Here is a 27,797-nt window from a genome sequence, read left to right as displayed (position 1 = left end):
GTTTCCACTGGCTAAAATTGAAAAAAAGCACACAAGTGTAAATCCAGCCTTAAAGAAGTTTTATGCTCACAGTATACACTGTCATTTTATAACCTCAGCATTGTAACTGCAATACAAACAATAGTTATAATTGACAAATTCAATCCAATATAAGTCTATCTGAAAAATCAACTGGTTGTAATTGCTGCCTGTTTGCTGGCCATCTCTTTCCATAACTTAATGAATCCCCTACATGTTTCGCAGCTTCTCTGCTGTTTTCTTTCAATTTCTAAGGACTACATGGTACATCCCATAGTACATTGCTGCCTGCAAGCAATGATTCCTGTACTGACTTGACCTTCTGAAACTCATCCTCTGTAGTTCACAAGGCAGGATTTGTGAAATGTATGACACATAGGGAGTTGCAAATATGTGTCATATAATTCAAAGAAGTACATACATGGTGATCTTCACAAAGTAAGTTTACAAATCTCAAGATTGTTCAGAATAATACATTTTGGCCATAGATATGATTTCAAGTGTATACAGCGCCTTGAAAAAGTATTCATACCCCTTGAGATTTTCCTCGTTGTCATGATAAAACCAAAATTGTAAATGTATTTTATTGGGATTTTAAGTGATAGACCAACACAAAGTAGCACATAACTTTGAAGTGGAAGGAAAATGATAAATGATTTTAAATTTTTTTCAATTTTTTTAACAAATAAATTTGTGAAAAATTTGATGTGCATTTGTATTCAACACCCCGGAGTCAATACTTTCTAGAACCACCTTTCATTGCAATTACAGCTGCAAGTCTTTTTGGGGATATCTCTACCAGCTTTGCACATCTTGAGAGTGACGTATTTGCCCATTCCTCTTTGCAAAATAGCTCAAGCTCTGTAAGATTGGACGGAGAGCATCTCTGAACAGCAATTTTCAAGTCTTGCCACAATTTCTCAACTGCATTTAGGTATGGACTTTGACTGGACCATTCTAACACATGAATGTGCTTTGATCTAGATTATTCCATTGTAGCTCTGGATGTATGTTTAGGGTCGTTTGTCCTGCTGGAAGGTGAACCTCCGCCCCAGTCTCAAGTCTTTTGCAGACTCTAACAGGTTTATTTCTAAGATTTCCCTGTGTTTGGCTCCATCCATCTTCCCATCAACTCTGACAAGCTTCCCTGTCCCTGCTGAAGAAAAGCATTCCCACAACATGATGCTGTCACCACCATGTTTCAATATTAGTTTTCCACCACACACAGTGCTAAAAAGTTCAATTTTGGTCTCATCTCACCTTCTTCCACATGTTTTTCTGTGTCCCCCACAAGGCTTCTCGCAAACTACAAATGACTTTTCAAAATGGCTTGCTTCTTGCCATTCTTCCATAAAGGCCAGATTTGTGGAGTGCACGACTAATAGTTGTCCTGTGGACAGATTCTCCCACCTGAGCTGTAGATCTCTGAAGCTCCTCCAGAGTTACCATGGGCTGATTCTCTGATTATTGCTCTCCTTGCCCGGCCTGTCAGTTTAGGTGGACGGCCATGTCTTACATAGTTGCATAGTTAGTCAGGTTGAAAAAAGACACAAGTCCATCTAGTTCAACCATAAAAAAAATAGAAAAAAAAAAATATATCATATAATCACATATACCCAATCCTATGCCCACAGTTGATCCAGAGGAAGGCGAAAAACCCCCCAGAAAAGCAGGATCCAATTTGCTACAGCAGGGGAAAAAATCCCAGAGAGGCAATCGGATTTTCCCTGGATCAACTTTACCTATAAACGTTAGTACCCAGTTATATTATGTACATTTAGGAAAGAATCCAGGCCTTTCTTAAAGCAATCAACTGAGGTGGCCAGAACCACCTCTGGAGGGAGTCTATTCAACATTTTCACAACTCTTATGCAGCGTGCACATGGGCGGACTTTTCGACCAGACTGGTCCGACGGACCGAATCCAGCGGACAATCCGACCATGTGTGGGCTGCATTGGACTTCCGACGGACCGTTTCGGTCGGAAATCTGATGGACTTTAGATTTGAAACTTGTTTCAAATCTTCCCGCCGAAACTCCGCCGGACCCAGTTCCTATCGGGAAGCCCGTTCGTCTATATGCTGGTCCGACGGACCAAATACGACGCAAGGTTCTCGGTGGCAGGGTACTATATCTCGTGCTCACTGCAATAGGAAAAACACATTTTCCTATTGTGGCGAGCGTGAGAGGGAGGCGACAATGGCCCTTAGGTCTGGTATGGATTTAAAAGGGGAACCCCCTATGCCGAAAAGACGGCATGGGGGTCCCCCCAAAATCCATACCAGACCCTTATCCGAGCACGCGGCCCGGCCAGTCAGAAAAGGGGGTGGGGACGAGCGAGTGCTCCCCCTCCTGAACCATACCAGGCCGCATGCCCTCAACATGGGGGGTGGGTGCTTTGGGGGAGGGGGCGCCCTGCAGCCCCCCACCCCAAAGCACCTTGTCCCCATGTTGATGAGGACAAGGGCCTCTTCCCGACAACCCTGGCCGTTGGTTGTCGTGGTCTGCGGGCGGGGGGCTTATCGGAATCCGGGAGCCCCCTTTAATAATACATCGTACCCCTACCCATTCACCTAGGGAAAAAAGTGTCAATAAAAAAACACACTAGACAGATTTTTAAAGTAATTTATTAGGCAGCTCCGGGGGTCTTCTTCCGACTTCGGGGGGTCTTCTTCCGACTTCTCTCCGGCCTCTTCTCCTGGTGTCTGGTTCTTCTCCCACTCTCTGGCCTCTTATCCCGGTGTTTGGCCTCTTCTCCCGGTGTTCAGCCTCTTCTCCCACTCTCCGGTTCTTCTGCTGCGCTCCTCTGCTATCTTCTGCTCTTTTGCCGCTCTTTTCCTAGCGGTGGCCCGGTCTTCTGCGTTGTCTTCTTCCCTCTTCTCTTCTTCCGATGTTGACACGACGCTCCCTCCCGATGTAATGCTGTGTGAGCGCTGCACAATGACTTATATAGGCATGGGGCGTAGTCACTGGGTGATGTCATCCGGTGACCCCGCCCCCTTATGACGTCACAAAGCTAGTAAAGGACTTTGCTCGCTTTGGAAACCGCAGCTTGGCATTGCATGCTATTATTGAGCTTATGGTCTACGAAAAACCCCAGATCCTTCTCCACTATTAATTCCCCCAATTGTACTCCCCCTAGTATGTATGATGCATGCATATTATCATACATTTATCAACATTAAACCTTATCTGCCACAAAGTCGCCCAATTAGACATGCAGTGCATTGATGTCGGCCTGTAAATTGGAGACATTCTTTAAGGATGTTATTCCACCTCATAGCTTAGTGTCATCTGCAAAGACAGAAATGTTACTTTTGTTCCCAGACCCAATATCATTTATACACAAAACAATATAGAGCGCATCAAATGTGCAATATATTCCAATGCAAACCTATAGATAATGCAAGAAAAGTGCTATAGTGCATGAACAATAGATATGCTACTTAGCAATAAAGTGAATCCAATATATTATACAATATATTATGATGTGAACCCATATATTATACAGAAAAAAGTGCTATAGTGCATGAACAATAATTATGCTACATTGCATTAAAGTGAATCCAGTGCATCAAATAAAATGTCCTCAAATATTAAAAAAACACAAAAAATCTTCTTTGTAATCCAATCACCACTTAATAAAGTGCACATGCATTCTTATTCGTGCTTCACCCGAAGTGGTATAACTAAGCGCTCACCAGATGGTAGTGGCCACAGAGTGACCCTCAGGCATGAAAACCATATGTCTTCAAAAAGGAATCTTTCCCAGATCTTGCCAGATAAAACTCCATTCACCAATTAGCAGAAATTGTGTATGACTTTTATCTCGGAGTCACAATACTTTAATGCCTCCGCCAAATCTGCAAAAAAATGGCTCCCCATAAAGCCACAAAAAGCTTGGATAGTGTAAAAACGTCTTTATTCCAACAAAGCCAAAACTCCCAAACAATGTGCAGGTACAGGATGAAAAACCAGCAAACTAAGCTGCAGCTTAGAAGGGAAGTGTCTTACGTTCTATGAAAAATAAAAAAGGAATTCTGCACCTAAAACCAATAAGAAACCTGATGGATATAAATATTGAATAAAGCAGATACACCCTAACTGGATGAAAAATCATCAGTGCAGGGAGCGCTAAATAAACAAAAATCAAATGCTTAAAAAACAGATGCTCAAAAAATGTCTATGTGTTATTCCCATCACACGAGCCTGCCTATGTAAACCAAACTTGATGTGTTTTTTTTTTTCTTTTTTTTTTGCTACTTCAGCGATTTCGTAGAGAGGATTTTAATCACCATTTATGGCTCATTTTATTATCCCATCTCATTCTTGTCACATCATGGTAGCATATCCTTGACTTTTTACATTTGTCTGTTATAAGAAATCGTAATTAATTTTTACAAAAAATTGTAATTCCCTCCAATAACGCTGGCCCATGAAATGCTACATGAAATCTCACACCCCCCCGCCCCAGCCTGCAGACATGCTACCAGACACATGTGCATACATTACAAGAACTTCTCGGCGAATCTCCCTGTTTTTTTAAAGATAATCCACTTCGCCCACTTATCTCTATCCAAGTGGGCCTCTATCTCTAGCCCAGTTTCTTCAACTCCGCCCACCTCTAGAATGTAGGTTTCATTAACCCTTACTAACCAATCTCGAATGCTTGGGCCCTCGGCCTCTTGCCATTTTTTTGGTATTAAGCTTTTTGCCGAGTTTAGGAGTACTGGAGTTAGAGAGACATTATACCTGCTCCTATGGCCCTCAGTCCCGTGGAACAATACCACCCAAGGGTCCTCTTTCATTTCAACACCCATTATCTCCTGTATGATCTTAAGCACCTCCTGCCAGAATTTTTTAATAATTGGGCACTCCCACCAGAGGTGGGCCATTGTTCCTCTGGCGGGGCATCCCCTCCAGCAGCTTCTGGAGAAATACGGTTGGAGCTTATTTATTCTATCTGGTGTCATGTACCATCTGGCCAGGCATTAAAAATTTGCTTCTATCGTTCTCATGTCCACTGCTGACTTATGTGTTGCGTTGAAGATGGCCTCCCATGTCACTCCGCTAGATGCAACTCTCAATTCGGATTACCACTTATTGCAATATGATGGTTTCTCTACTTCACCCTCATCCTGCAATAAATTGTATAATTCTTTTATTTTCCTAAATACTTTGTTCTTCAAGAACAGATTCTCCAATGGCCTAAGGTTCGTCTTGTCTCTAATAGGACCGGGGAGGCTTTTAATAAAAAGCGCCAACTGATTATATCGCCATGTGTCTATTTTCATTAGGTCCTGGAGTAGGTCTAACTCCTGTAAAGTGACTATTTTACCATTTTTCATAATATCAATCACTTGTGTGTCACTCTTTTTACCAATTCCCTCCAACTTCCCTAAACCCTGGCGAAAAAACTCATTATCTTTTAAATAAATACATGGTGAATTAAACTCCCATGCTTTTTGTTTGTGTAACTGGTCCCATATCTTCGAAGTATATGTTGTGTGCATAAGGGCCTAACTTCCTAAAATGTGGGGATTCCAAATTAATTGGTGTAGTTTTGCGTTACTCAAATCTTTTTCTAGGTTTACCCATCTTTTATCAATCAGATCCTTTCCCCAATCTAACACCCATGCTAGTACTATTGCTCTGTGGTATTTTTTAAAATCTGGAAGTGCCAATCCACCCTGGGCTTTATCCCTACTCAGAACCTTATAGGCGATCCGTGGCTTCTTATTTTTCCAAATAAATCTAGTGATAATATTATTCAATACCCTAAAAAAGGTTTGTGCCAGCGGGATCGGAAGTAACTGCATTATGTACAGGATCTTCAGGGCTAAAGACATTTTACAGTGTTTACTTGTCCGATCCAAGAGATCGGAAAGTGCATACATTTTTTTTGTTTCCTGCTTGATCACGTCAAGGAGTGGGATATAGTTGAAATGATACATTTTCCTTAAAGAATTTGCAAGAGTAACTCCCAAGTAACTTATTTTTTTACTCCACGGGAAATGAAATATTTCCTTGAGTTTGGTTACTTCTTGTCCATCGATGTTAATATTTAGAACTACTGATTTGCTAAGGTTAACCTTATAATTTGATAGCTCTCCGTATCTCCTCAAAATGGCCAGGAGATTGGGGAGCGAGATCCTTGGTTTCACGATATAAAACAATATATCATCGACGAAAGCCAAGAGCTTGTGTTCGTCTCTCTTCACTACGCATCCGCTTATATCCAGGTTTTTGCAGATCGAGGCTAGTAAAGGTTCTAGGGTCGGAACAAACAGAAGGGGGGACAGGGGCAACCCTGCCTGGTCACATTTTTCATTTTGAACTCCACTGACGGAGTACCATTCACCCTGACAAATGCCGAGGGAGATTTATACAAGGCTTTAACCCAATTCACCATGGTACCACCCAAACCGACTGCCCTCAAAGTTCTCAACATAAAACCCCAGTCTACTCTGTCGAAGGCTTTCTCTGCATCTATCAACAGAAGTAGACTGGGGGTTCGCTTTGCTTTCATCGCATCCATAACCAGGAGCGTCCTAACGCCATTGTCCCTCCCCTCTCTCCCTGGTATGAAGCCTGTCTGGTCTGGGTGAATCCAGTGTGACATTTTATCCTTTAGTCTGCTGGCTAGTACCTTGGCGCATAATTTAATATCTATGTTCAGCAGGGCTATCGGCCTATAGCTCGAGCACAGCGAGCTGTTTTTCCCTTCCTTTGGTATTAATGTTGCTGACGCAGTCAGTGCCCCATCACAGAGCTCTTCCTGACCCCCTATTCCATTCCAGATCTGACAAAGCTTGGGGATTAAGGACTCTTTAAATTTTTTATAAAAATAGGCTGTGAAGCCGTCTGGCCCTGGACTCTTACCGGAGGAAGATGCTTTCGCGGCTCTCTCGATCTCTTCTTCAGTAATCTGTTGAGATCTTTTGGGTCACTATCCGAAAGGGTTGGTAAACCTGCCTCCCTTATAAACGCGTCCATCTTCTCCTCTCTCTCCAGAATACCTATCCCGCCATGCCTAACCTTATAAAGGGATGGGTAGTAACTCTGAAATTCTTCAGCTATATCTCTGGAGGTGTATTTTAATATCCCCTTTTTATTTTGGATCTTATCTATAAGTTGGTCCCTCCTTTCCTTTTCAAGGTTGTTGCCAGATGCTGCCCCACCTTATTACTCCATCTAAATCTCTCTCTTAGGTTTTTATTTAAGATACGCTTAGATTCAAACTCCATTAAGTCTTTTAGTTCTTCTCTTTTTATTATTAGTTGGTGTAGGAGCTGGTTATGATCACCGTCAGCATCCCTATGTAAATATTCAAGATGGTGGATTTCATCTAATGCCCCGTACACACGGTCGGATTTTCCAACGGAAAATGTATGATAGGACCTTGTTGTTGGAAATTCCGACCATGTGTAGGCTCCATCACACATTTTCCATCGGATTTTCCAACACACAAAGTTTGAGAGCAGGATATAAAATTTTCCGACAACAAAATCCGTTGTCGGAAATTCCGATCGTGTGTACACAAATCCGACGGATAAAGTGCCATGCATGCTCAGAATAAATAAAGAGATGAAAGCTATTGGCCACTGCCCCCTTTATAGTCCCGACGTACGTGTTTTACGTCACCGCGTTTAGAATGATCGGATTTTCTGACAACTTTGTGTGACCGTGTGTATGCAAGACAAGTTTGAGCCAACATCCGTTGGAAAAAATCCTAGGATTTTGTTGTCGGAATGTCAGAACAAAGTCCGACCGTGTGTACGGGGCATAAGAGTTCTGATTTCCTTTTTAAACTTTCTTTTTTCTTCTTGGCCCCTATTGAGATCAAAATGCCCCTTAAGTAAGCTTTAAATGCTTCCCACAGGACTGATCCAGAAATCTCTCCAGTGTCATTTATCATGAAAAGCCTGTCAATTTCCTCCTGTATTTTACTACTAATGATAGGGTTCTCGAGAAGCTTTTCATCCAACTGCCATGAATATGGGGGTCTCCTAAATCCCCACCTTCATTAAGACTGGAGCATGATCGGAGGTCGTGGTGGTTCCGATCCTCATATCCTTGAAAAATCTAATAGTCTGTGATCTACCATGAAGTAATCGAGCCTTAAATAAGACCCATGAACTGAAGAAATGAAAGTATAGTCCCTGTCCTTCGCATGCTGAACTCTCCATGCATCGATCATTTGGCAGCTATGCAGTTTCTGTCCTATCATTTTTAGAAGTTTCCTACTTACTCCCTGTAGTCTGGATGTACTGTCCAATGTTGGATCTAGGCAAAAATTGAGATCTCCTGCCAGTATCACCTCTCCTGCCCTAAAATCCTTTAGCTTAGTCAGAACCTGAGACAAGTATTTAATTGGGTTTTTATTAGGGCAATAAATATTTGCCAAATTAAAAACCCTATCTCCCACCCTCACCTTCAAAAAGAGGAAACGGCCCTCCTGGTCGGTGCTTCTCTCCAGGATCGCAAACTTAATCCTTTTTGAGAACCCTATTGCTACCCCTTTGGCCCTCTTAATGGGGGAGTGCCATAGAACCAGATGGGGTAGCAGTTGGAGAATAGTCTGACGTGAGTGTCCTGTGAGAGATGGGTCTCTTGGAGAAACACAACATCAACCTTGAGATGCCCTAATTCTTTCAACACTTTGTGTCTCTTAAGAGGGGAATTTAACCCTTTTACGTTATATGTCAAGCAAGTGAATTCTGTCATTTATTCTTTGAGTAGACCTATTTTGTAATGGCTCATGTTCTTCTTTGAACCCCTATTCGGTGCGTCTGCAGGACCAGCTCCTACCCCTCTCCCCACCAAACCTCCCCCCCAACCATCACCCGTCCCACCACCCCCCCTCTCCCTGCCAGCAAAAACCTGTCTACAGGTCCACAGTAGAGAGAAAACATTGATCTCTACCTACGACCGGCCAAAACATTGGAGTGTGACTCTGACAGCGGATCACCACTGTCGCCCTGCTCCCCCCCACCCATTAACAAAGGGGGGGGACAGGGCAGACGGGTGGCCGACGGACTAACCCCTCCCCCTGCATAGGGCACAGCCCCTCCCACCAAAGCCCCCCCCACCCCCCGCCACCCCAGAATCACCAACCCAGCTACAACAATCAAGGTCTCTAGAATCCTAGCAGCAATCAGGAACAACTACGTTCTACTTGGGTATAACTGGAACAGGGATATTAAGCTCTCTACAAAAGTCCTGCAAGTTCTCTATGTGTTTCAATCTGACTGTTCTGCCCGCTTTCACTACATTCAATGAGGTAGGTAAGCCCCAGCTGTATTTCATATTTGCCTTCCTCAATTCTTCCAATAGAGGTCTAAGCTGGCGTCTCCTGGCTAGTGTCCCTGCCGAAATATCGGAAAATATCTGAATCACTGCTCCTTCGAATTTTACATGCTGAATTTTCCTAAGATTGCTCCAAATTCTTGCTTTCTCTTCATAATGGTGGGACCTGATAATAACGTCTCTTGGTGTATCTTCACTGACGCTTGGAGGTTTTCTTAACCTATGGGCCCGGTCAATCTTCAGTTCTTCATTTGGGCCTCTATCTAGCATTGGGTTGAAAATAGCTTTCATTTTGGAAGGCAGATCTTCACCATGTTGTTCTGGTAAGGCACGGAGCCCCAAATTTTGTCTGCGACTTTGGTTTTCCTGCTCTTCTAATTTATAAAGAATGTCTCATTGAGCCAACTGCAGACTCCTTACTTGAAGTTTTAATTCAACTATTTCATGATTCTGGCTCTCTGAGGCCTCCTCCACTATTTCCACTCGCTTCAGCAAATGGCCCAAATCAGATCTAACGTTGAGGATTTCTGTTTTGATTACATTTTCCAGTTTGGCAAACATTTCCAGAAATTCGTTTTTTGTTGGCAGTGGTTCCTTGGTGCTATTTTCCGCCGGGCAGGTGTCTTTCCTTTCCTCCTCAGATATTTCACCGTGAGCGCCTTGATTCTTCCCTGATTCTTTCTTCTTATCCATCCCACTCTGCTGTTTACTTTCTTGAGCTGGATTCTTTGGGCTACCCAGGTTTGGTTCCTTCAGGTACTTTTGAATAGAACTTGAATTTAAGCTCTCTCTCGGCTGCTTCACTTCTGCTCCTCTTTAAGAGCGCCCTCTCATTTTCTTCTCCCCCCCCTCGGGCCCCCTCTCGCCCTCCCAGCCTACAAAATTGTTCACTCCTCTCCTCACTTATTTGTCCACACCCCGTTCTGAGCCTCCCCACTGCTCCTTTAAGTGAATTTATTGCAGTGCCCTGCGTTACCCAACAGTCTGTGATTCACTCCAAGACCTTTGGCGTATAATTGGTCAAACTCTGATAGATTCACGGCTATCTGCACATACACCTCTCTTTATCAGTGATGCTCAAGCAGTGGTCCCAATATTCAGCCTGCTACGGTGTGTTATTAAAGTGAATATTATAATTATTTTCCTCTTTTTTTTTCTATGTTTTTCCATTCACCACCACATAGCATAACATTTATTGTAGCCAGCCTCCTCCGCAGACCTCTTTAAACATCAAGCTAGACAACAGCTTAGCAGCTCTTCATACATGTTAATACTGGCCTCGAGAACCTTTATGTGACTTCAAATAAACCAGCTTACAGTAAACAGTTCTCCACGCCTTACCTCAGAGACCGGTTCCGCAATCTCAGGGATTCCTTCCAGGTTCACACTGTTGGCGCGGTTCCCGTCTACCTCACTGGTTGGGGTCCCAAAATAAAGCTTTTCAGCCAACCGCCAATTCGGACCGTACCTGGGAATAGCCGGAAAACTATAGAATAGTCCTCCTGCTAGCCGCAGCTACTCACTATATTTCCAGGATATAGTGCGGGTGGTGTGCTGCCTGACCCGCCAGTATTCCGGACATGGTACCGAGCTAACAGAGAGGCATTGCGGGGCTGGGGGGGGACAAACTGGGGGAAGCTGTGGGAAGCACCTCACATTCAGCCCCAGTCCGGGGTGGTCGGTGGGCAACAGAGAGGAGAGCCTGCCCGGGACGCACAGAGTCCCGTACAGCCCGGGATCTGAGCCAGCCGATCCACTCACGGCTCCGGCAGGGTTGGCGGCTCCTCGTCCCGAGTGTGGCTGGTATTCGGATCTCGCGCTGCTCTGCCGCCCGCTTCCACGGCGCCGCCACCAGGCCACTCCAACATACGTGTGCATCACATCACGCACTCAGCCCGGTGTCACTGGAATTCCCCTCATTCTTCACCTCCCGCTCTCTGCACTACTCCCAGCACCTTCTTCTGAGTTCACAGGAGCCAGCAAACTTGATGCGTTTAAATAGTGTGACTAGAAACATTGAAAGTGATAGCACAGATAAAATGTTGGACAATCCTAACACAACAATAATTGGATCATTGATGTCTCAAGTAGGCATAAAACATAACTGCTAATGTGTTGAAGTGAAATCCTTGTCTGGATCTTGATATCAAAACATGAACAGTGGAATCCCTTCACCGTCACTGAAAGATAACCATGGAATGGGTGTCAGCTTACCAGATGCAGTTGACCAATTTAATGAAAAAAAGGTCAAATAGGCCTTAGCAAAATAATGCTTGCTGAAATGAAGAAACGTAGACCAAACTCCTGTCCTCACATCACAGGGTCTCACGTATGGGATATAAAACAGATAGAGAGGAACCAAACATAGTGTAACACTGTTTATTGTAAAAAATTAGTAAAAACAAGCATAGCCAAAGGGCTACTCACATAGACAGTGCCATCGCCTGGCGCTGAGGCTGGAAAGCGTGTCGTTAGCAATGGGTATCTCGCTCCAAGGTAAATCCCGGCAATTCCCGGCAACAGCGTGTGTTCCACCCATGACAGACAGACAACCACAGGAACCGGATGTGATGTAATTGCGTGACCAAGTACCGCCTCGACGTATGTTTCATTAGAACACGTCTTCAGGAAGCGTTCTATGGGTATTGATCAACAACTCGGCAAGCATCCCAGCTGGTCCAGGAACGGAGGACTCGTGACAGTGTATCAAGCCTCCCTTTCAGGAATAAGGGGTCTCTGCTTCCCTTCTCAGCTGCAGCTTAGTGTGCTGGTTTTTCATCCTGTACCTGCACATAATTTGGGAGTTTTTGCTTTGTAGGAATAAAGACGTTTTTACACTATCTAAGTTTTTTGTGGCTTTATGGGGAGCCACTTTTTGCAGATTTGGCGGAGGCATTGAAGTATTGTGACTCCGAGATAGAAGTCATACACAATTTCTGCTGATTGGTGAATGGAGTTTTATCTGCCAAGATCTGGGAAAGATTCCTTTTTGAAGACATATGGTTTTCATGCCTGAGGGTCACTCTGTGGCCACTACCATCTGGTGAGTGCTTAGTTATACCACTTTGGGTGAAGCACGAATAAGAATGCATGTGCACTTTATTAAGTGGTGATTGGATTACAAAGAAGATTTTTTGTGTGTTTTTTTTAATATTTGAGGACATTTTTATTGATGCATTGGATTCACTTTAATGCAATGTAGCATAATTATTGTTCATGCACTATACTGTAGCACTTTTTTTCTGTATAATATATGGGTTCACATCATAATATATTGTATAATATATTGGATTCACTTTATTGCTAAGCAGCATATCTATTGTTCATGCACTATAGCACTTTTTTTGCATTATCTATAGGTTTACATTGGAATATATTGCACATTTGATGCACCCTATATTGTTTTGTTTATTGTTTATTAGTAATTTACTCATTTAGGAGCAGCATCAGTTGGTATAGTACACGTTGCACACATTTTTTTTGCGCAGGTCCCATTAATTATTTATCCAATATCATTTATAAAGATATTAAAAAGTAAGGGTCCCAGCACTGAACCTTGGGGTACACCACTGATAACCTTAGACCATTCAGAGCAAGAATCATTAACCACTACTCTCTGAATTCTGTCTTTTAGACAATTTTCTTGGTCTTGGTAGGTTTGCAGTAGTGCTCCATGAGAAGTTCAAAGCTTGAGAAATTTGTTTTATAACCTAATACTGCTTTAAACTTATTCACAACTTTATCCTTGACCTGTCTGTGTGTTCCCTGGCCTTCAATATGCTGTGCTGTTTGTTTGCTAAGGTTCTCTAACAAACCTCTGAGACCTTCACAGAACAGCTGTATTTATACTGATATTAAATTACACATTACAATAAATTACAATTACAGGTGGTCTCTATTTACTAATCAGGTGACTTCTGAAGGCAATTGGTTCCACTCATTTTTCGTTAGGGGTATCCAAGTAAAGGGGGCTGAATACAAATGCACGCCACACTTATCAGATACCTGTATATATTTGTAAAAAATGTTAAAAAAATTTTCTCATTTTCCTTCTACTTCACAATTATGTGCCACTATGTGTTGGTCTATTATATAAAATCCTAATAAAATACATTTACGTTTTTGGTTGTAACATGACAAAATAGGGAACATTTCAAAGGGTATGAATACTTTTTCAAGGCACTGTATAAACCCCAAGAATGAACTACCATTATTTGGTTCCTTTTGGTCTGTTGAATATATCATTGTAAATGTCTTGCTATATCTATTCAATAGGTGCAAAAAAAAAAACAGACAGAAATCTTATAGCTTCTTGAGCTGTCTGCATGTGCTGCAGTCTTATCAGTTACATTCCCAGCTATCTCTGAGAACTACAGAACTTATACCCTTTATGTTATGGAGAAGGGGAGGTGTTTGTATTCCAAATCAGTATTGTCATCATAAGACAGGAAGTGTGTTACTGGCAGGTTCAACAGGTTAAAGTCTAAAAGAAGACTACCTATATAGTGGTAAATGTAGACATCTTTAGTGCAGCCTGAAAATAAAACTTTGGTTGTTTTTGTGGTGTGTAGTTTTCTTTTAGTTACATCTCTAATATTTTCAAGAGGTTGGTAATTTATATGATCTCAACTCCTACCTGCAGACCTTATGTAGATGAAAAGATACACTACAAAGCCACACTTTCTAACTGTACAGAACTACAGGTGTGATGACATGCTTCAGGTAAATTTGAGAATGAATACTTTGTGAAGTTTCAGATTATAATTAATAATGTAAGGAAAACAGCTTTATGGCAATCTGGTATCACATTTAAGAAGCTTACATTTTGCCTGATAAAGTGCTATTTCCGGACGAGGTTAAGTGATAAAGGGAAATTATAGATTTGCTTGCCAAACAATCACAAATACATATACAATATGTAATGATACAATTTGCTTAATGTGACTCTCTGTAAAAGAAGAAGTTCTGCTCCAGGCACCTTCATATTTAAAACGTCAGACCCTTTATGCTGACCACACTATTATTTACAGGCTGTGGTTTATGAATGGAAAACTCAGATGGGGGCCTCTCTGTCTCTCTGATATGGCAGGGAGTGGGAGTTCAAATTTCACTATACTTTTCAAGGGCAGCAAAATACATTGTGGAGAAGAGTTTTCATCAAAACAAACAGTGCATTTGGCAATTACATCAATTTTGGCAATCCAAAATTGATGTAATCTGAAATTATAAAAATCTGAGTGCCTACAGTTGGACTTATACTAACATTTATCTGTCTGTCTGCCCATGCCTCCATTCTTCACTCTTTTGAAAAGGTATGGTTTCCAAAAAATTATCAACATCCAATAGGTGTGTTGGATGCTTGGTCTCTCTGCTGCATGCTGGGACCCCAATTGAATCTCTACGTGACACAGTAATGACTAGCAGGCATTTGATCCACTCAAAATTGCTTTGGATACAAAAGATTCTTCAACTGCAAGGTAGTTGAGATGGAAGGTACAGGGGATGAAATAAACAAATATTAACTCTCATTCACAGGGAGACATTTTTTGTTGTTTTTATATGAGAAATCTCTTTAAACAGTACTGTATCTGGGGCGTAGCTAAGATATGAGCTAGGTAAGTCACACTGCGCTGGAGCTCCAATTGATCCTGTTAAATTCTGGCCCAGATAGGGCTTTTTGAGCCATCCTTTGCCTATCTGCCTACATCACCTTTGCTATGGGAATACCTGCGACATGTCAGCTAAGGGGAAGATGAAGCTGGCAAAAGATCCTAGACCGCAGCAGCCTCCGAGAGGAAGAAGCACATGCCCCACATCTGCCATTTTGCAGTCCCTGTCATCTTCCCCAGCAGGCAAGCTCTCAGTGCCAATGGCATTGAAGGAGCTAGATCCCTGACTGGGGATCAGACAGCCTGTCCAGACACCATCCACCACCTCACCTTCTTCTGCTGAAGCTCTAAAGGCGATAACTAAGCCCATTGTAGCTGCCATTGATGACTGCAAAGCAGCTCTGATGCTACAGATCAATCAGGTGGAGGTGGAATATATGCTAATCTGCCATGACCTGAACAAGATCAGGGGGAGGTTAACCGAGGCTAAGGAGTGTATATCTGAGGTAGAGGACATGGCCATCTCCCATACCACCCAGATGGATGATCTTCAAGTCCTGGTGAGTTCCCTTGTGAATAAAATAGAGGATGCTGAGAACAGGCAACACTATAATAACATGCAAATGGTTGAGGGCTGAAGGGAATCACCCCTCAAGCTTTGCTGAGCAGTTCTTCAAGCAACTGATGACACTTTCAGATATGTCTCTCACCTACCTAGTGGAATGTGCCCATAGGGTACCCATGGACAAACGCCATCCTAGAACACCACCGCGGCCATTTCTGGTGCACTTCCTTAATTTTTGAAACATAGATTTGAGTGTCCACTTGAAGCCAGTGAGTGGTTAGATTCTCTGTGAAATGACCATTCCTGTTGTGCTGCAATTGTGTGCTGTGGGGACTCATGTTACTCCGTATCATCTGAGTTTCTCTCCTGTTCCTGACACTCACACCAGCATGCAATATCCAGAAATGCATGGCGAATAATCCACCATGTGGCCTCTGTGCTCAACCTTTTTTATGCACTATTTCTTTTGGATTATATCCCTAAAGTCTATTCTCATTACAGACTTCTGAGTCCTAGCTTACAAATGCCCATTATCTTCTGGATCAGAGCTCTTGCCGACTTTGAAGGACCACTGTGCATTGTAAGGACTTTTGTGAGTATATGTCAGGATTCCAATTACTGTTTAGTTTTGTTCTGTGTATAAGCTGTATACTAGAGTTAACTTATTGTTGCTTTTTTTGTTAGTATAACAGCAGGGTGTGGTTCTTGAATGGGATCCCCCACCTGTTCCCTGGCCAGTAGGCCTTATTTTCCTCATTCCATGCTGGTACGTTATAGTCTACTGCCCATATTTTATCTATGCACTGCACAAAGGAGGACCACATCCTTCCACATCAACTTTTACTAATATCAGATTATGTATAATACTATAAGGTTTATTTCATGGAATGTTAGTGGACTTAATGATGAATTTAAAAGAGCTTCTGTCTTTCAATACCTCAGACTGCTTAAAATGGTTGTAAACCCTCCCACATAACTTTTGCTCATATTAATCAGCAGTGAATACAGTGCAAATCGCTGTGTGTAGATGTCACTATACCTCCTCTGTTTTCTTGTAATCTGTCCCATTCTATTTAATGATGTCACTCGCGCTTGCGCATCTTCTCCCTGATTAATGGCATGCTCTTTGCTCCATAAGTCCATTAATAAGTATGCCATGTCCATCATTTCCCCTCTCTGTGGCACTGCGCCGAGATACCACGAGATTTTAGTCCCATTCAGAAGTGCCTGATACCAATGTGACCTTAATCGTCAAACAGGTCTTCTATGACAGGTAGGACACGGTTGCCATAGCAATCCCGGGGTCTAGAACGAGGCTTGGCTAAGGAAGAATGGTGCATGCACGAGATTACAGCTAGGAATAGAAAAGAGGGCAGAAGTATATTACAATGCAGACTCGGAAAACTATATTTAAAATAGAGCTGACTTATACCAGGAAGCACAGATTTTAAAAATGCTGCAAAAAAGTTAGAAACACGCAAATGGGGGTTATTATACTGTAGAATGTGTTGTAATACTTTATTATACTGTTTTTAAAAAAAAACAGCATCTGAGGGGCAGAGTTTACTTCCTATTTAAAACCACATATTGCCCTCCTCCAGGAGACTCATCTGAATGGCAGCAAAATACTGGCTTTCAGACACCCCTGGGTACAAAGGGTGATACATACAACATATTCCAAGTGTTCAAGAGGGGTATCAACTCTAATCAGTAAAGCTGTGCCTTGCAGCGTTCACCCAGTGGTCTCCAATCCTGGGCTTCAGTTGCTCAATAATAGAAAATATGGCATTGGAAGCACCCACCCTGAAGTTATTGCTGCTTTTCCAAGATCCACAAGAAGGCATCCAGGATTGACTTAGCCTTTGCAAATGCTCCCTTCCTGCAGCTACTGCAGGATGCCTCTTATGTGGCAGGAGCTCTGTCTGATCACACCCCTATGTCATTAGTGCTTGGTCTCTCAGTAGGGGAGGATGGGCTTTAAGCCCTGGGATGATTGAAGATGTTTTGGATGGCTAATTCACACTCAGCTGCTGAACATAGTCTGAGTCATCTTCAGAGCAGCAAGGGTAATATAGTTCAACCATTATAGCTACATATACTGATTATAGTGCTCAGGTATAAGCCTTGCAGGAAGACTCTTCTACTGATGATGCCTATGTATCTCTCCTGGAGGCAGGACGACAACTGTCCCTACAAATGACTAACCTCACACATATTGCATGCAGAGTGTAGAGCCAAGAGAGTGTAGAGCCGAGTCTCTGTTTGATAAGGGAGATTAAAATAGCAAACTTCTTGCTATGTTAGTGGGGGGGGCAAGCAGCGGCGTCACTAGGGGAGCCCAGGGGGGCCATGGCCCCCCAACATTATACTGTGCCCCCATGTTCCCCCTCAATTAAACAGTGGCATTACTAGGTTACACTATGTGCCCCCCCACTGGGGGCTGGGGGGTCACATTCAGCAGCATGCAGCGGCACTCACATGGTGGGAGCTTTCTCTCTCCTGTCTCCTCTTCCCCGCATGCTGCTGCAGCCCATACTGCACAGCAAAGGTAACAGACACAGACGAGCAGAGAGAATAAAGTGGATGGAGGACCCACCCATCTCCCTGCCCCGCCCACCTAGGCACTGATAGATCAGAGCTGAGCTCCCTCAGAGGCTGTGCACACGCCTCGGATTAAGGGTCCTGCTGCTACCCATCTGTTCTCCACTCAGGGTGGGAGATCATGATGTTCTCAGGGTGCCCTAGGCCTTTGTTGTAGTGTTCTTGCTTAGGAGTGAAAAAGGAATATTGTTCTCCTGTCTAGTGAAAGGTTGTGCCTGTAGATGGTGCTGTTGCAGAGTTTTTGGCGCAGAAGTGAGTGCTTGGACAGCGTGGCGTGAGAGTGAGTATGTGAGCAGGGAGCAGAGGACTGGACCCCCCACCCCTGAGAGGGTAAGCATGGAGAACGGCCCCCCCGACCAGATCGGACCCCCCACGACTGAAAGCGGCAGTGGGTGACCTGGGGACCTACAGCGGCGGTAGAACAGGACATTGTGGTGTGGGAGCGGGTGTACTGAGGACAGTAATCACCCCACAGATGTGGACAGAGGAGGCAGGAGGACATCCAGCGGGACTGGAAGGTAGAAGGCTGACAGGGAGAGGCAGCAGGTAAATGAAGTGCAGACTAAATGAGAGAGTGTGAGGCTGATCAGTGAAGCAGCGACACTAAAGGTTACTGAGTGACTGACTGCGAGTGTCAGATTACAAGGGGAGGCTGTGCAGAGTGACACAGAGACACAAACTACAAAACCTGACTGACAGTGTATGTGAGTACCTGAGTATTGTGTGTACCTAAGTATTGTGAGTCCCTGAGTATTGTGTGTATCTGAGTATTGTGAGTACCTGAATATTGTGTGTACCTGAGTATTGTGTGTACCTGAGTATTGTGAGTATCTGAGTATTGTGTGTACCTGCGAGTGCACAAGGACTGTGAGTGCACGTGGACTGTGAGTGCACATGGACTGCGAGTAGGCTGTGAGTGGGCTGTGAGTGCACGTGGGCTGTAAGTGTATTGTGTGTGAGTGTATTGTATTGTTGAGTACCTGTGTACTGTTGAGTATTAGTGTCAGGAAGCTACTTGTGTTGTGAGTACCAGGGTATTGTGTGTACCTGAGTATTGCGAGTACCTGAGTATTGTGCGTACCTGAGTATTGGGCGTATCTGAGTATTGTGTGTACCTGTGTATTGTGAGTGCACATGGGCAGTGAGTACACAAGTGCTGAAAGTGCACGTGGACTGCGATTGCACGTGGACTGCGATTGGACGTGGGCTGCGAGTGTACATGGACTGCGAGTGCACGTGGACTGCGAGTGCACATGGGCTGTGTGTGGGCTGTGAGTGCACGTGGGCTGTGAGCACCTGTGTATTGTATAGTACCTGTGTATTGTTGAGTATTAGTGTCACAAAACTAGTTGTTAGTTAATTTGGACAAGGTATAATCCCCAGTCCTCATTAAATTAGTAGGTATAATGCCCAGCGGGTGTGGATATGCGACTCGGTGTACATCTTGAGGCATTTATACATTACTTGATCATCTGATCGAGGGCGAATACTGCTGTGCAATATGTAAGCACATTGTTTCCCTGGAAACACAGGTTCTGAATCTAGGGGAGCAACTGTCAGCACTGAGAAGAACCTCCATACTAAAAGAGAGCTGGAAACATACCCGGCAGGCGCCGGCAGGCGCCAGCAGGGGCCAGCACAGAGGCGGGTGGAGACAAAGAGGTGCAGGCACTAGAAAAGAGTAGATGGGTGACAGTTAGGTAGGTTATAGGGGAAAGTGCCAGGGAGGCCGATCCTGGGCTGGAACATCCCTGCTCTATTGAGTAACATTGGTGAAACCAGTCAGGGACCAGCACTGCTGGAGCTGAGGGACTTCCCTAGCTGTCACGGGAAGAACTCCTCCAGTGAGAGTAGGGGGGAAGCGAAGGAAAAGGAAAGACAGATTCTGTTGGAAGGGGACTCAATTCTTAGAAGGACAGAGAGGGCAATCTGTGACAAAGACCTGAAGCACCAAACTGTATGCTGTCTACTGAGTGCTTGGGTTCGGCACATCACGGATCTGGTGGACAGATTACTGGGAGAGGCTGGGGAAGACCTGGCTGTCATGGTGCACATTGGCACTAATGAAAAAGTCAGAGGCAGATAGAGTGTCCTAAATAACGATTTCAGGGACTTAGGAGCTAAACTGAGAAAAAGGACCTTGAAGGTAGTATTCTCAGAAATACTACCGGTACCTCGAACCACATCAGAAAGGCAGAGGGAGATTAGGGAAGTAAACAAGTGGCTGAGGAGCTGGTGTAGTAAGGAGGGATTTGGGTTCCTGGAGAACTGGGCCAACTTCTCAGTCGGTCACCAGTTCTATAGAAGGAACAGACTGCACCTAAATGAGGAGGGTGCAGATCTGCTGGGAGTGTAGATGGCCAAGAAGTTAGTGGGGCTTTTAAACTAGGCGATGGGGGGAGGGTACTTGCACCCGAGGGTCTTTAGGGAGCTCAGTCAAGTAATTGCTAGACCATTGTTCCTAATTTTTACTGACAGTCTACTGACTGGAATGGTACCAGCTGGTTGGAGAAAAGCCAATGTAGCTCCAATATTTAAAAAAGAGCCAAAACACATCCCTGGGAATTACAGACCAGTTAGCCTAACATCAATAGTATGCAAGCTCTTGGAGGGGGTGATAATGGACTATATACAAGATTTTAGTAATGAAATCGGTATCATTAGCAGTAATCAGCTTGGATTCATGAAGAATCGTTCTTGCCAAACCAATCTATTAACATTCTATGAGGAGGTGAGCTGCCATCTAGATAAAGGAAGGCCAGTAGACATGTTGTATCTGAATTTTGCAAAAGCGTTTGACACATTTCCCCATAAACGTTTACTGTACAAGGTAAGGTCCGTTGGCATGGGGTGGGGTGAGTACATGGATTGAAAGCTGGCTACAAGGGCGAGTTCAGAGGATGGTGATAAATGGGGAGTACTCTGGATGGTCAGGGATGGAAAGTGGGGTCCCCCAGGGTTCTGTGCTGGGACAAATACTATTTAATTTGTTCATAAACGACCTTTAGAATGGGGTAAACAGTTCAATCTCTGTATTTGTTGATGATACTAAGCTAAGCAAGGCAATAACTTCTCTGCAAGATGTGGAAACCTTGCAAGAAGATCTGAACAAATTAATGGGATGGGCAACTACATGGCAAATGAGGTTTAATGTGGAAAAATTTAAAATAATGCATTTGGGTGGCAAAAATATGAATGTAATCCACTCACTGGGGGGAGAACCTCTGGGGGAATCAAGGATGAAAAAGGACCCGGGGGTCCTAGTAGATCAGGGGTCTTCAAACTACGGCCCTCCAGTTGTTCAGGAACTACAATTCCCATCATGCCTAGGCATGTCTGTGAATGTCAGAATTTTACAATGCCCCATGGGATGTGTAGTTCCGCAACAGCTGGAGAGCCGTAATTTGAAGATGCCTGTAGTAGATGATAGGCTCAGCAATGGCATGCAAAGCCAAGCTGCTGCTAACAAAGCAAACAGAATATCGGCATGCATTAAAAAGGGGATTAACTCAAGAGATAAAGCGATAATTCTCCCACTCTACAAGACTCTGGTCGGGTGGATGTACTGGAAATGGAGCGAGTACAGAGAAGGGCAACAAAACTAATAAAGGGTATGGAGGATATTAGTTATGAAGAAAAGGTTACGAGCACTGTACTGATTCTCTCTGGAGAAGAGACGCTTGAGAGGGGATATGATTTTAATTTACAAATACCATACCGGTGACCCCACAATAGGGATAAAACTTTTTTGTGGAAGGGAGTTTAATAAGACACGTGGCCACTCATTAAGATTAGAAGAAAAGAGGTTTAGCCTTAGACTGCATAGAGGGTTCTTTACTGTAAGAGCGGCAAGGATGTGGAATTTACTTCCACAGGCGGTGGTTTCAGCGGGGAGCATTGATAGTTTCAAAAAACTATTAGATAAGCACCTGAACGACCACAACATGACACAATGACAATTTTTTTTTTTTTATTATTGCATATTAGTGTAAATATGAGATCGGGGGTCTTTTTGACCCCCGATCTCATATTTAAGAGGTCCTGTAATGCTTTTTTTCTATTGCAAGGAATGTTTACATTCCTTGTAATAGGAATACAAGTGACACTTTTTTTTAAAGAACAGTGTAAAAATAAAAAATAAAAGGTAAAATAAATAAGAAAAATTTAAACGCGCCCCATCCCGCCGAGCTCGCGTGCAGAAGCAAACGAATATGTGAGTAGCGCCCGCATATGAAAACAGGATTCAAACCACACATGTGAGGTATTGCCGCGATTGGTAGATTGAGAGCAATAATTCTAGCCCTAGACCTCCTTTGTTACTCAAAGCATGCAACCTGTAGAATTTTTTAAACATCGCCTATGGAGATTTTTAAGGGCAAAAGTTTGTCGCCATTCCACGAGCTGGCGCAATTTTGAAGTGTGACATGTTGGGTATCAATTTACTTGGCTTAACATTATCTTTCACAATATAAAAAAAAATTGGGTTAACTTTACTGTCTTATTTTTTAATTGAAAAGAGTGTATTTTTTCAAAAAAAGTGCGCTTGTAAGACCGCTGCGCAAATACGGTGTGACAGAAAGTATTACAACGACCGCCATTTTATTCCCTAGGGTGTTAGAAAAAAATGTATAATGTTTGGGGGTTCTAAGTAATTTTATAGCAAAAAAAAACTGTGTTATAACTTGTAAACAACAAATCTCAAAAAGAGGCTCGGTCCTTAAGTGGTTAATAGTGCGTCTGCTGACCCAGTGCTGGGGGTTAATAGTGCACCTGCTGTCACCAATGCTGGAGGTTAATAGTGCATCGGCTGACACCAGTGCTGGGGGTTAATAGTGCATTTAGTCCTAGTGTTTGATGACACCGGTGCTAGGGGTTAATAGTGTGTCTGCTGACACAGGTGCTGGGGGTTAATAGTATGTCCGCTGACACCAATGCTGGGTGTTAATAGTGCATCCGCTGACACCAATGCTGGGTGTTAATAGTGCGTCCGCTGACACCAATGCTGGGAGTTAATAGTGCGTCCGTTAACACCAATTCTGGGTGTTAATAGTGTGTCCGCTGACACCATGCTGGTGGTTAACAGTTTATTCGCTGACACCAATGCTGAAGGTTAATAGTGTGTCTGCTGACACCAGTGCTGGGGGTTAATAGTGCATCTGCTGACACCAGTACTGGGGGTTAATAGTGCGTCCGCTGACACCAGTGCTGGGGGTTATTAGTGCGTCCGCTGACACCAATGCTGGGGGTTAATACTGCATCTGTTCACACCAGTGCTGGGGGTTAATAGTGCATTTAGTCCTAGTGTTTGCTGAAATTGCTTTAAACTATAAGGAAAAGCTTTTGAGAGTGTTCTTCTCTTTCTGAGGTCTGAAGCAATACCTGAGGAAAAAAGGAAAACTCTTGAAATCTTGTCTTTTAAGTGTTAGGTTAGTACAATAGAAAGGTATCATTGCATACCGCATTACTTTCTTATTTTGTAATTTTATTTATGTATACTATTTAGTTTTTTTCAGTGGTATGATTTAGTGGTGAAAATGATTAGTGCCCCCCAGTTTTGACTGTGGTATCTTATGTGCCCCCCCTATATATTGTTCCTAGAGTCGCCACTGAGCTCTTCTCAGGTGCACACACACCTGAGAATAGCTGCAGACACACACCTGAGAAGAGCTGCAGACACACACCTGAGCTGAGCGGACGTACCTGGAAAGAGCTTTTTTTGCCTCACGGGCACTGAAGGGATACGGCCCACCATCTGCGCCCTGCAAACCTCCCTGTGTGAACCCTGCAAGCCAGCCTAGAGGATAAAGTGAATGACCCTGACCAGCCTGCAGGACATAGATACTGACGGTGGCCATTTTGCTACACCCTGGCCAGCCTAAAGGACATAGAAAGTGTTGGCGGCCATCTTGCTACACCCTGGCCAGATTAACCTCCCTGGCGGTTTTCCCGAGTGTGGCTCGGGGTTAAAATTCAGTACCATTAGCGGTAACCCCGAGCCACACTCGGGATCGCATTGCAGGATCCTGGGGCGGCGTTACTTACCTTGTCCCCGGGATCCTGCGATGTCACCCGCAGTGTCCGAGGGCTCCGTCCTCCTCCGAAGCCTCTCCGTGCCAGGCTCCGTTCCCTGAGAGCGGCGCGACGCACGGGGGCGGAGCCTGGCGGCAAATTCAAAAAAATGTCAAAAGCATAACACATACAGTACTGTAATCTTACAGATTACAGTACTGTATGAAATTATTTCACATCCCTTTTGTCCCCAGTGCTTTGTCCCATGCCCTGCATGCAATTTTACATGATATACACTGTTCTTTCTGCCTGGAAACTGGAGATTGTCCATAGCAACCAAAAAGTGTCCCTTTACGTCAAAAGTGGCTTTAGACCAGCTAGAAAACAGCGATAATAAATTAGAACACTTGCAGAATTGAGCGATAGTGAATTGTGGGGAAATTTATTTTATTACTATTTTTTTTTTTTTTTTTTAATTATTTATTTTTATTTATTATATTATAATTTATGTGTTTGTGTTTCAAACTTTAATATACCCGGGATATCTACTAGACTCTGGTTTGGACAGATTTAAGTGTGTTATTGTTAAGATTTACAGACCTACAATATAATACGCCAAATTTCCATGCAAAATAATGGTACCGCTTTCAGCACCTAAAATCCGAAATAATCATACCGCCAGGGAGGTTAAAGAACATAGAATTCTACTAACTTATTTTAAACTTTTAAACTTTTTTACTTTTTAACTTTTTAAAACTACATTGCCTTCCCGACGTTACCCGGGTTGCCCCAGCCTGCAGCACCCACCGCTGCTATTCCTTCCACCACCGCACAACCGACCACTACTGACTTTGCTCCGAGGCAGGGCCCGGGGCGGCTCCATGGCACCTCGAGCCACTCACTCCATAACACTCACCCCAGAGCACTCTCCCATCAGGTGCGCCATCAATTATTCAACTGACACCCTCTGCAGCCTAAGGAATACCGCCACAACATTACCAACCACCACCCAAACAATGTTACGAAAAAAACAACAACTTTTAAGAACTAAGTTGAAACCAACCACCCAAAACAGGACTACACCACTTCCAGTACAACACCTATCATGCACCCTGATCAACACTAGATCAGCAGTCAAGCACAAACAAGAAATTCTTGATTTTATCACTCAACATGACACACACTGTCTCTTTATCACGGAAAGTTGGCTAACACCTGACTGTAACACCATTCAGCAGATTTAGTGCCGGAGAACTACTGCATCCTAACTGAGCACAGAGTCGGTCAAAGAGGAGGTGGCCTAGCAGTGATCTACAAATCTCACCTCACGTTCACAAAACCAACTTTACAGAGCTCACTGCCATTCATGGAAACACTCACACTTCAATGACAAACACCCCAGGACACCATTCACATACTATTATGCTACAGACCACCTGGACCAAAGACACACTTCCTCACACCTTTTATCGAATTCATCTCTACATGCACCTTGAAAGCCAATATTCTCCTGCTACTTGGGGACTTTAATCTCTTAGCAAACTTCTCCCAGGACCTCATCACTACCGTCTGCATCAACCAACTGGAAGCACTAGGTCTGCAGCAACTGATAAATGCTCCCACGCATGTTTTTCGGGTCATACCCTCGACCTCATCTTTGAACAAAACATTGACATTAACACACTTGATAACATGCCACTGCCATGGACTGACCACCACGTTATCAAATTCAAAATAAACATCATCTACCAAAAACCAACACACTCAACAACAATACACAGGACAAGATCACAGAAGAAACTATACTCACAATTCTTCAAAAATACACTATCTAACAAAATAGCGGTGTTAACCCAAAACTACTCAACTGAAGAAACACTCAACTCCCTTAAAACAGCATTATTACAGACAGCATACATAGTCGCACCAATACGCAGAGCACCCACCCGCAAAAACAATTTGGGCTGGTTCAATGACTCTCTTACATCACTAAAACAAGAACGCAGAAGAGCTGAAGGAGCCTGGAGAAGGAACTCAACAATGGAAAACCACACAAATTACAAACTACTCACAACAAAATATCACAAAGCCATCTTCATAGCAAAAAAATAAAATTTCTCCAAAACCATCTCAAAAGCCATAAACCGCCCTTGCGCACTCTTCAAACTAGTCGCGCAGACTATGAAACCCACCTGTTTAGAGCCTCCAGCAAACGAAATACAAGAATTCTGCAATGAGTTATCTGATTTTTTCATTGACAAAATCGCAACCATTCAGGAAATAATTCAGCAGAACATACTGTTGCAAGTAACCCCACTCAGCCAGAGCAAGAAGACAAAAAACACACAAATACTCTACAAACAACGAGATTTACTCTGTTCCCAATCACCATTGACATCACCAAAACCATCATCAGAAACCTCAGAGACAGCACATCGCCAAACAACATTATTCCTACAAAAACTTCTGAAAGAATTTACAGACATCTTGGCACCCATCATAACATACCAGTCATTTAAAGAAGGAATCGTCTCGACCTCCCTCAAGCAAGGCACAATCAAACCCCTCCTAAAGAAGCCTAACCTTGATCCCAAAGACCCAAATGACCACAGACCTGTCACAAGCCTCAACACCATCTCCAAAATTATCGAGAAAGCAGTAGTACAACAGCTACAACTCCATCTGGACACCCATAAACTCTTGGACCCACTACAATCTGGTTTCCGCCCTGGCCAAGGGACAAAAACTGCGCTCCGCAAAATCTGGGATACACCCTCAAAGCAGCAGATGAAGGAGAATCGTGTCCCCTGGTGCTGCTGGACCTCAGTGCAGCTTTTGACACAGTAGACCACAAAACCCTGCTCACTCGTCTCACAGAAGTAGCTGGAGTTGCAGACTTAGACTTACTCTGGTTCGCATCCTTCCTAGAGAACCGATCCCAGAAATTGAAACTAGGAGCTTTCACTTCGGAAGCACGTAAAATTACATGCAGAGTCCCTCAAGGATCACCCCTGTTGCCCGTGCTCTTTAACATCTATCTCCGCCCACTCCTCAAGATCATCAGCAACCAGGATCTGCTTTATCATTCCTACGCTGATGACATCCAACTCTACCTACACATCACCGACAAAAAAGACCAATATCAGGCACTGGAAAACTGTCTCTCATTGATCGACGATTGGATGCCGGAGAGCTTCCTTAAACTCAACGGATCCAAAACAGAACTTCTCTTCCTCCATGCAAACCCAACCAAAAACCTTGGCACAATGTCCACACCCCTCACCATCCTCGGACAACCCATCACCCCCAGCACTACAGCCAAAAGCCTCAGAGTCATCTTTGACTCAGACATGACAATGGATGCACAAATAGGATCAGTAGTCAGCGGATCTCACTACCTTCTTCGCCTATTGCATAGACTTATCCCCTTCATCCCGGAAGGAGATACAGCAGCACCAGTTGGAACAATCATCGATTCCCGACTCGACTACGCAAATTCCCTCTACCTAGGACTTCCCAAATACCAAATTTTATGTCTACAAATCGTCCAGCACACAGCAGCCAGATTGGTAACTGGAAAAAAACCCTGGGAATCAATCACCCCGTCCCTGAGGACCCTCCATTGGCTAGCCGTGAAGAACTGGGTTACATTTAAGACCCTCTGCCTCACTTACAAATGTACACAAG

This window comes from Aquarana catesbeiana, linkage group LG01 (genome assembly GCF_042186555.1).
Source record: "Aquarana catesbeiana isolate 2022-GZ linkage group LG01, ASM4218655v1, whole genome shotgun sequence".
Taxonomy (NCBI): domain Eukaryota; kingdom Metazoa; phylum Chordata; class Amphibia; order Anura; family Ranidae; genus Aquarana; species Aquarana catesbeiana.
Note: the sequence above shows the minus strand (reverse complement) of the source record.